The sequence below is a fragment of the Dreissena polymorpha genome, chromosome 6 (genome assembly GCF_020536995.1).
Source record: "Dreissena polymorpha isolate Duluth1 chromosome 6, UMN_Dpol_1.0, whole genome shotgun sequence".
Lineage (NCBI taxonomy): Eukaryota > Metazoa > Mollusca > Bivalvia > Myida > Dreissenidae > Dreissena > Dreissena polymorpha.
In genome coordinates, this window is record NC_068360.1 from 108,558,262 (window position 1) to 108,567,057 (window position 8,796).

Genomic DNA, 8,796 nt, shown 5'->3' on the forward strand with positions numbered 1-8,796 from the left:
ATCTTGTCTTTATGCTGACATATAGAACGGAGAAATAGTAAACTGTCATTTTTATATGCAATGGGATTGTATATCAAGACTTGTGTGTTCAGATGAAAAAATTGCCATAATTTTTCTCTTTATATTTTATTCCTGCTAAATGGTTGATGCAATAAAGTTAAGTCTTTAATGACTTGTGTTTCTTGTAATATTATTTGTAAGCAAATTTGGCTGTAGTATTAGATGCATGCTGTACAAGATACTGTAGATCAACATTATATTGTTTGAGTATGAATAGATAATTCAAGGTGCACAGCCATTAATTTTGCCCTCCACCATCTCCAATTTTGGTTAGACAGTTGCAAGTTACTTGCATTAGTATGAAGTCTTAAAAATTAGTATAATTGCTGTTGTGTTATTATTAACCTTTTCCTGCTCTGAGGAAATTTTAAAATTTCTACATGCAAACATCATAAAACCAGAACAGCCTGCAAGTAACTCACAATCTGTTCAGGTTTATGCTGTTTGCTGCTCATCAGTATATATGGGTTGGAAACAAAGCCTTTAAAACTTTAATATAGTAAGAAAGGTGTTAAATTAAATTTATTCTCGAATGTGTCTTAGTGCGTTATTGAGTGGTACAGGGTTAAATGTCTCATTTTGTTTTTGATTATCTTTGGTTTATTGAACATATATGAGCCTTGCTCTGTGAAAAAGGGGTTAAATGCATGTGCGTTAAGTATCGTCCCTGATTAGCCTGTGCGGTCTGCCCAGGCTAATCTGGAGTGCTCATGCATTAAACCACTTTTTCACAGAGCGAGGCTCATATGTATTAGCGCATTCAAATAATACAATTTAAATCTGAATCTTTTATTTAGTTGCAATACCTTAAAGCTTACTATGTTTGCAGTTTTAGTGAAAACACAAACTTTTAATCAAAGAAGCATATAATGTGTATTACTCATTAAATCAACTTCCACTTTATTCCATACACGTGTTCAACTCTGTGACATTATGTTCTGTCAAAGCTTTTTATTGCAAATTCATTAAACATAAATTGGTAACCTTGGGTATCCAAAAGGAATCCAAATTTTACTAGCCATAGACTTTCCAAAATGCAATTGTTTCTGAGAAGTATTTTTCTCTAGAAGGTGGCAAAACTCCTAAGCAATTCCTTTTTGGGCTAATGGTAGGGCTTATGCGTGTAACACCCATTGACAAATTATTAAATATACATTGAAAGGTCATTGTTCACAAAACGGATCATGATATAACATGATGCAGCATTTTGTACTATATCAAATTAAATATTGCTGAAAACAGTAGAATATTCAAATTATGGACATTTTATTCTGTTAATAATGCTTTCTTTCTAACATTACAAATCAATAAAGCATGCTTAACAATAGCAGAACTCTTTTGACTATTAATTATCTTTTCTATTCTTTAAATCTTTACAAAATTCATTGTCCCACTAACACCATCCTATAAAACAGGTTATGGCTTCCAATTGTTAATCAACTATAAAGCATGAACAAAGGCACAAATATCGCAGTATCTTTTGCAAATGATACAAATGTCCATGGCCTCGATACGGAACAAAAAGCAAGATTTCTTGTCAGGCGGTAAGCTGAATCCACGAGAACATTCGAAAAATTGTCCATTTATGCGCCACCGGGCCGTTCCTATTTAAATGGGCATCATGCATAGAACTTGGCCATCCAGGGCATATGTCCAAACATTTCAAGTTACTGTCACAGACTGCTTGATGAACTAAACTGCTGATAAACAAGTACCTATGCTCAGATGTTGAAGCAGGACATGCACTGTGGGTTCCATCAACAGTCAAATCATTCTACATCATTCATGAAATCCATAGGCAATGATCTTCAGCTCATGACGAGATTCTGGAAATCTGATGTACTGCTCCATCATTGCTGACAAGACTCTACATGTTGAAATGACTGTGTAATGTTGAGTCCCTGAAATACAAAAGTAAAATTCATGCTAGAGTTAAGCCATATTAATTATGCTTGATTGCATTGAAAGCTTTAGGCTTATTAAGACATTCTAGAGTCCGTTTTCTGGGAATAATCAGTACTTTGTATATATGAAGATAAAGAGACCGCTTATAAACAGGGTTGAACCCAAAATGTTCCCATCACTAGGTGAACACCATATCCACTACGCCAGCCTGACAAAGTAAATGAAGTGAAGCTTCTAAGTTACGTCTCATTTGATTGTTAACAAGAGCACCGCCCTGCTGGTTCAGACCTCTCATCTATTTTTTTTAAAGTTGAAGGGACCTATCTCAATACTTCAATCACAAAGGATGGAGAGGTGGGGTGGAGAAGGGTGCATAGTGTGGTGGTGTGGTCATTTATTACACTATCTTCAAAAATGAAAAAATGATAAAAATAAATATTTGTGTTTTTTAGCCATGTTTAAAAAAATTGGGCGGGGGGTATAGTGTGAGGGTGTGGTCATTTATTAGATGATCTTTCAAAATGAAAAAAAAAATACTTTTTTCTTTTGAGGGGGGGGGGGCGTGGGGGATGGTTTGGGTAGAGTCTATTGTGGTATGTCAGGTAAGAGTTGCTTTGTAAGGCTTGTAAAGAAGTTATGGAAATTTTAGCAAAATTTAATAATTTCACCTTGAAAGTCATGGTCATTCAAAGGTCAAGGTAAAATTCAACTTGCCAGGTACAGTAACTTATGATAGCATGACAGTATTTGAAGTTTGAAAGCAATAGCCTTGGTACTTGAGAAGTAAAGTAGACCAAAACACAAAATTTAACCATATATTCAAAGTTACTAAGTAAGAAAAGGACCATAATTCCGTCAAAATGACAACCAGAGTTATTCAACTTGTCCTGTACTGTCCTCTTATGATAATTTGCGAGTGTTCCAAGTATGAAAGCAATATCTATGATACTTTAGGAGTAAAGTGGACCAAAACACAAAACATAACCAAATTTTCAATTTTCTAAGAATAAAAAGGGCACATAATAATTTCAAAATGCCAGTCAGAGTTACATAACTTTGTCTGCACAGTCCCTTTATGATAGTAAGTGTTGCAAGTATGAAAGGATTAAAATGGACCTAAACACAAAACTTAACCAAATTTTCAATTTTCTAGGTAAAAAAGGGCACATTATTCTGTTAAAATGCACGCCTTCCCAGTCCCCTCATGGTATTAAGTAAATGTACTAAGTTTTATACTTGATACTTTATGAGAAAAGTGGACCTTAACACAAAACTTAACCGGACACCGACGCCAAGGTGATGACAATAGCTCACAATTTTTTTTCAAAAAAAATAGATGAGCTAATAAATAAAATGTAACAGATTGCACACTTGATTACACGATTTTTCATAAATACTCCTTCAGCTTTTTGTTTACATATGAAGGCTAGGGCCACTGCGAGCCTTACAAAAAAACTAACCATATTTGCAATTGTCAAGCCTCCTTCACATAAAATTTACCTTTGCTTATTCCAATATCCTTTTTCCAACAGACATTGTGCGCTCACGTACCATACATGGTGCCACAGTTTCACAGAATTCCTACAAAACAAGGGCTGTTTGTAAAACATGCATGCCCCCCATATGGGCTCTCTGTTGTAGTGACAGCCATTGTGTGAATATGTTTTTTGTCACTGTGACCTTGACCTTTGACCTAGTGACCTGAAAATCAATAGGGGTCATCTGCCAGTCATGATCAATGTACCTGTGAAGTTTCATGATCCTAGTCATAAGCGTTCTTGAGTTATCATCTGGAAACCATTTTCTATTTCGGGTCACCGTGACCTTGACCTTTGACCTAGTGACCTGAAAATCGATAGGGGTCATCTGCAAGTTATGATCAATCTACCTATCAAGTTTCATGATCATAGGAATAAGCGTTCTTGAGTTATCATCCAGAAACCATTTTACTATTTTGGGTCACCGTGACCTTGACCTTTGACCTAGTGACCTGAAAATCGATAGGGGTCATCTGCGAGTAATTATCAATGTACATATGAAGTTTCATAATCCTAGGCATAAGCGTTCTTGAGTTATCATCCGGAAACCATTTTACTATTTCGGGTCACCGTGACCTTGACCTTTGACCTAGTGACCTGAAAATCAATAGGGGTCATCTGCCAGCCCTTATCAATCTACCTACACAGTTTCATGATCCTAGGCCTAAGTGTTCTTGAGTTATCATCCGGAAACCATTTTACTATTTCGGGTCACCGTGACCTTGACCTTTGACATAGTGACCTCAGCATCTATAGGGGTCATCTGCGAGTCATGATCAATGTACCTATGAAGTTTCATGATCCTAGCCCCAAGCGTTCTTGAGTTATCATTCGGAAACCACCTGGTGGACGGACCGACCGACAGACAGACAGACCGACATGTGCAAAGCAATATACCCCCTCTTCTTCGAAGGGGGGGGGGCATAATAAATGAAGTATACATTTACAATTCACATTTCTTTTAAAAGAATGTGTAGGTAACTCAATTCCCTATATATTACTTTATTGTTATAAAATAAATTTCTTAATATTTAAACAGACATTTAACAAAAATTAACTTGATTTATCAAATTAATCATAATCGAATAATAGACCAGTTTCACAATATGAACACCGATTATATAGGCGATACTTTAAGATATCAATCATATCACCTGACGCGTCGAATTGCAGAACGAGGCTGAACGTATAACTGCATTTTCTTTTGCTATGCAAATTGCGTTGAATATCAAGATTTTAATGCGAACTGACACTGGTTACAATTAAGTCAAACATATGCATACAGACAACCATCACATGTCATGCTGTGTTAAGTCAATAAATTAATAAGTAATTCTTATATAAAAATTATAATACCTAAATAATAATTCAATGACATAATAGTTTATACTATTAGTGTATATTAATATATTATATTTAATCTTTATAAATAACAAGAGATGTGTTCATCAGAAACACAAAGCCCCCTACTGCGCTGCTTAAAAAAAAAAATTATTATTTTTGACCTTTGACCTTGAAGGATGACCTTGACCTTGAACTTCCACCACTCAAAATGTGCAGCTTCATGAGATACACATGCATGCCAAATAAAAAGTTGCTATCTTCAATATTGCAAAAGTAATGGTCAACGTTAAAGTTTTTTTTCGGTCGGACAGACTGACATACTGACTGACATATCAACCGCTATATGCCACCCTACCGGGGGCATAAAAATACAAGTTACCCATAAGCATCAGAGTAAATGTGGTCTGAAGACCAAACATCTATTATTGCACAAATCGAAGTCATAAATTAGCAGTATACAATACAAAGTATTATAAGACTACAATTCTCAAAGGTATGGATGTATTAGTGTGTGAACTATTTCATGAATCATAGAACATGTAAGAGTTGAATCAAGCATAAGACAAAGTCCTATAAAAAAGAAGAAAATGACACTAATGTTTAGCATTAATTTTTTGAAATATTTAAAATATATAGGTATAAAGCACTTTATAATTATGATAAAACTGGCTAATATCTATAAAGTATTTAGTTTCTGACAATCTGTTTGGACAGATGACTTTCAATGTTGACAATATCTTTCATGTTCAATAAAAGCAACAATTGAGAATTTGGCGTTAAATTATTCCAAGAAACAGCTACGCAATGCTACAACCACGAGAAGGCATGGTCACATGGAGGTGTCATTAATTGTGTTAAATGACCAGATATCTGCAACCTGTGGTTTATGACATCACGTTGTTATTTAGTAATTGTCTGCCCAGTATCTGATCATAACGAGGTTATGGGTTTGTGCTGAATACAGGGGCATTTAAACGCAAGATCTATCAATAAACAAAATAATTGATCGATCGCCCAAATAATGCGCAAACAAAGAGTGTCAGATAATCCAATAAGTTTTAGACTGTCAATTTACACACACTAAGAATTGAAAGCCATACTTGGAGTGTCAGAATTTGTGCAAAAAAAATGAATACAAACAAGTACTTTAATCTAGAAAATGTATTTCATTTATTGGCACTTAAAATGGAAAGTATATATTAAGTAATTTACGGCTGATTCTGACAAAGTCAACTTGTGTTGGCAATATCATTAAATCGCTAAATGATCAAAAGCAGAGCAATATTGCGACGCACTATTAGAAATCTCTACACATTAAGCCTCATTCTCGAATTCTGCAAATCATTTGACTACACGCTATTGGCTTATTGTGAAAAGGGTCTATTCACTTATAAATATTTTAAAGAAGTAGATTTGCCATCACTACAGCGGCTGAACTTTCTTAAAGGAAGTTTGGGAGTAAAATAGATCTACTCCAAGATTTTGTCACAAAAAACTTCAAACATACAACACTTTCAAGTGGAGAATAAGCCGCATTTAGTGGATGATTTAGAAACATGATTAATTTAAATTACATGTAATAGCTATTGAAAAGTTAAGTTATCCAGTTATTCTTGCTGCAATGTGGATAAGAATAATACAAACCAATAGCTGACAAACCTGATATCAGTGATATGTTGACCTTTGAAGTTGAAATTGAGACCTGAAATATGTCTGTATAGAGAGGCACAATTTGTTTGGCATATCTTCAACCATTACTGGCAACACACACCTACAAAATTTATATATAAATTATATAAAAACATAAATTTATTAATAATTTTATTCATTAATTTATGACGAAATGTTTTAATCTAGGTCAGCTATAACGAAACTAACAACGGATTAAAAACAATACCTTATTTTAATTAATAGGTTGAAAACAAAAATATTTTTTTTAATATATTGACGTTCAACTGAACGAATACAAGACACAAGTGCATTACTTTACAATAAGTTATTATTTCAGTCGCATTCTGAGAAAACTGGGCTTAGTGCATGTGCGTAAAGTGTCATCCCAGATTAGCCTGTGCAGTCCGCACAGGCTAATCAGGGACGACACTCTCCGCATAAACTTGATTTTCGGTAAGGAGGGACTTCCTTGAAATTAAAAATACCATATAAGCGGAAAGTGTAATCCCTGATTAGCATGTGCGGTCTGCACAGGCTAATCTGGGATGATACTTTACGCACATGCATTTAGCCCAGTTTTCTCAGAACGCGGCTCATTTAATTAACGATTGTCAACATTATGCAAATTATCCGATAGTTTTACACATTATTAAAAAGTACAAATACAAACCAGGTAATACATGTAAATGATCGTATGCAATAAAGTTTCTGATCTATTTCCTAAGTATCTGCGAATCCATCGAGTAGAAACAATAACCATGCAATTCGCTCCGCCATCTTGAAACGTTATACTTACTGAACGCACTGATTGTGTTGCATTTGTTACAAAGTATCTGATTGGTTATTTCTAAGTATCGGATCCAATCAAATTTTTCGGGTAACTAGGGATTCTAACACCTAACAACCCGAGATTTGTACAGTAATTCAATGCTTAATTTTCGCGGACGATATTTGTGTTCCGCGCTTTTTGGATCTGGTATTTACTGGATTTTCTCTCTTTAATAGACTTCTTAAAATAGCATTCTACAATCTCCGCGCGATTTTAAAAACTACTATTTGTACAGAGTAGATAAATAAGGTTCCGCGCGATTAATTGAGCCCGCTTTTTCTACAGGGTTGCAAAATAATTGCTCCGACGGAAAATATATGAAAGTTCCGCGCTTTTTAGATTTCGATTTGTATGTAGTGTTTTATGGCCATGCTGGCATTGGTTTTTCGCGGAAAGTGAAAGTTCCGCGAAAAATGACAATCCCGATATTTACTATATAAGTATATGTTTTTTAGCGGGGGTCCCCTTTGGCTTTCCATAGTTTTTGCCAATTACAGCGCGAAAACAATGTCATAAATATCCAGTATATCACTTGGTACTTTATTAGCAACGTGTGTTATAGTGTAACAACGAAGTTTTATTGAATGTCAAAGACATATAAATAACTTTCATGATTGAGTTACGCTATCTACCAGTTTTCTTAGTAACATATTGTGGTGCGGTTGATTTACTTAACATTTATATGGTCATTATGCACACATGTTGTGTATACCATCAGTTATAAAGTATTATATTTTAAATGCAGTTACATATTCTGCCAAATTATAAACCAATGGTAAAATTGTAAATTAAATGATAAGTGTTTGAAGTTTAAAGTATTCGCTGTATCTCTTGTATCATACAGAAGATTCGTAATTTACTTAAAATAAACGACTGACGCTCTATATTTGTTTCTTGAAAATTTTCCTGGCATTACTGCATGCCCATATAGTTTTTGAACTAGCAACACAATGATTATGTTACTGCATCAATAGAAGCGTAAAATAACGTGACGTATAGATATTTCATATGAACAAACATTGAGTTCGTATACTTAATACGTACTTACGGGGTCAACAACTTAATCAATAAGGGAATCGTTTTTATGTTTAAACAGGCTGCGCATTGAATTAGTTCTATGCAAAATTAATTAATAACAATGACTTTGGCACGTAAACACAGATCTTGCTGTGCAGATATGTGTTATATCAAAGTGTGCTTGGATCGAAACAGTTTTATACTTACATGTACCTTTCTGAACACGATGAAAACTGCGTACATATACATACTATACCGCTGTCATGTGTAATAAATGAAATAGAGAAACTTTCATTTGCATCTCAAAAGCCACAAAGTAATGTTTTAATCACCATCAATGTGTACAGTACTTTCCGCAATGCAGCGTTCGGAACAAGGCATCATATGGGTAAATTTAAATTGATTGTTTGCACGATTATATGCCGTTACATG

At 34.5% G+C, this 8,796-nt stretch overlaps 1 long non-coding RNA gene across 3 annotated transcripts; it reads right to left on the reverse strand.

Moving 5' to 3' along the window:
- Positions 1–965: 965 nt before the first annotated feature.
- LOC127835065 (uncharacterized) lies at positions 966–7,559 on the reverse strand. Of its 3 annotated transcripts, none has more exons than XR_008028329.1 (4): positions 7,315–7,559; positions 6,507–6,618; positions 3,466–3,546; positions 966–1,961 (listed from the first exon to the last, which is right to left on the reverse strand). It is a non-coding gene; the product is annotated as an uncharacterized LOC127835065 (long non-coding RNA). The 3 variants fall into 3 exon arrangements; XR_008028328.1 differs by having other exon boundaries at positions 7,199–7,559; XR_008028327.1 differs by having other exon boundaries at positions 7,189–7,559.
- Between the last annotated feature and the right edge of the window lie 1,237 nt (positions 7,560–8,796).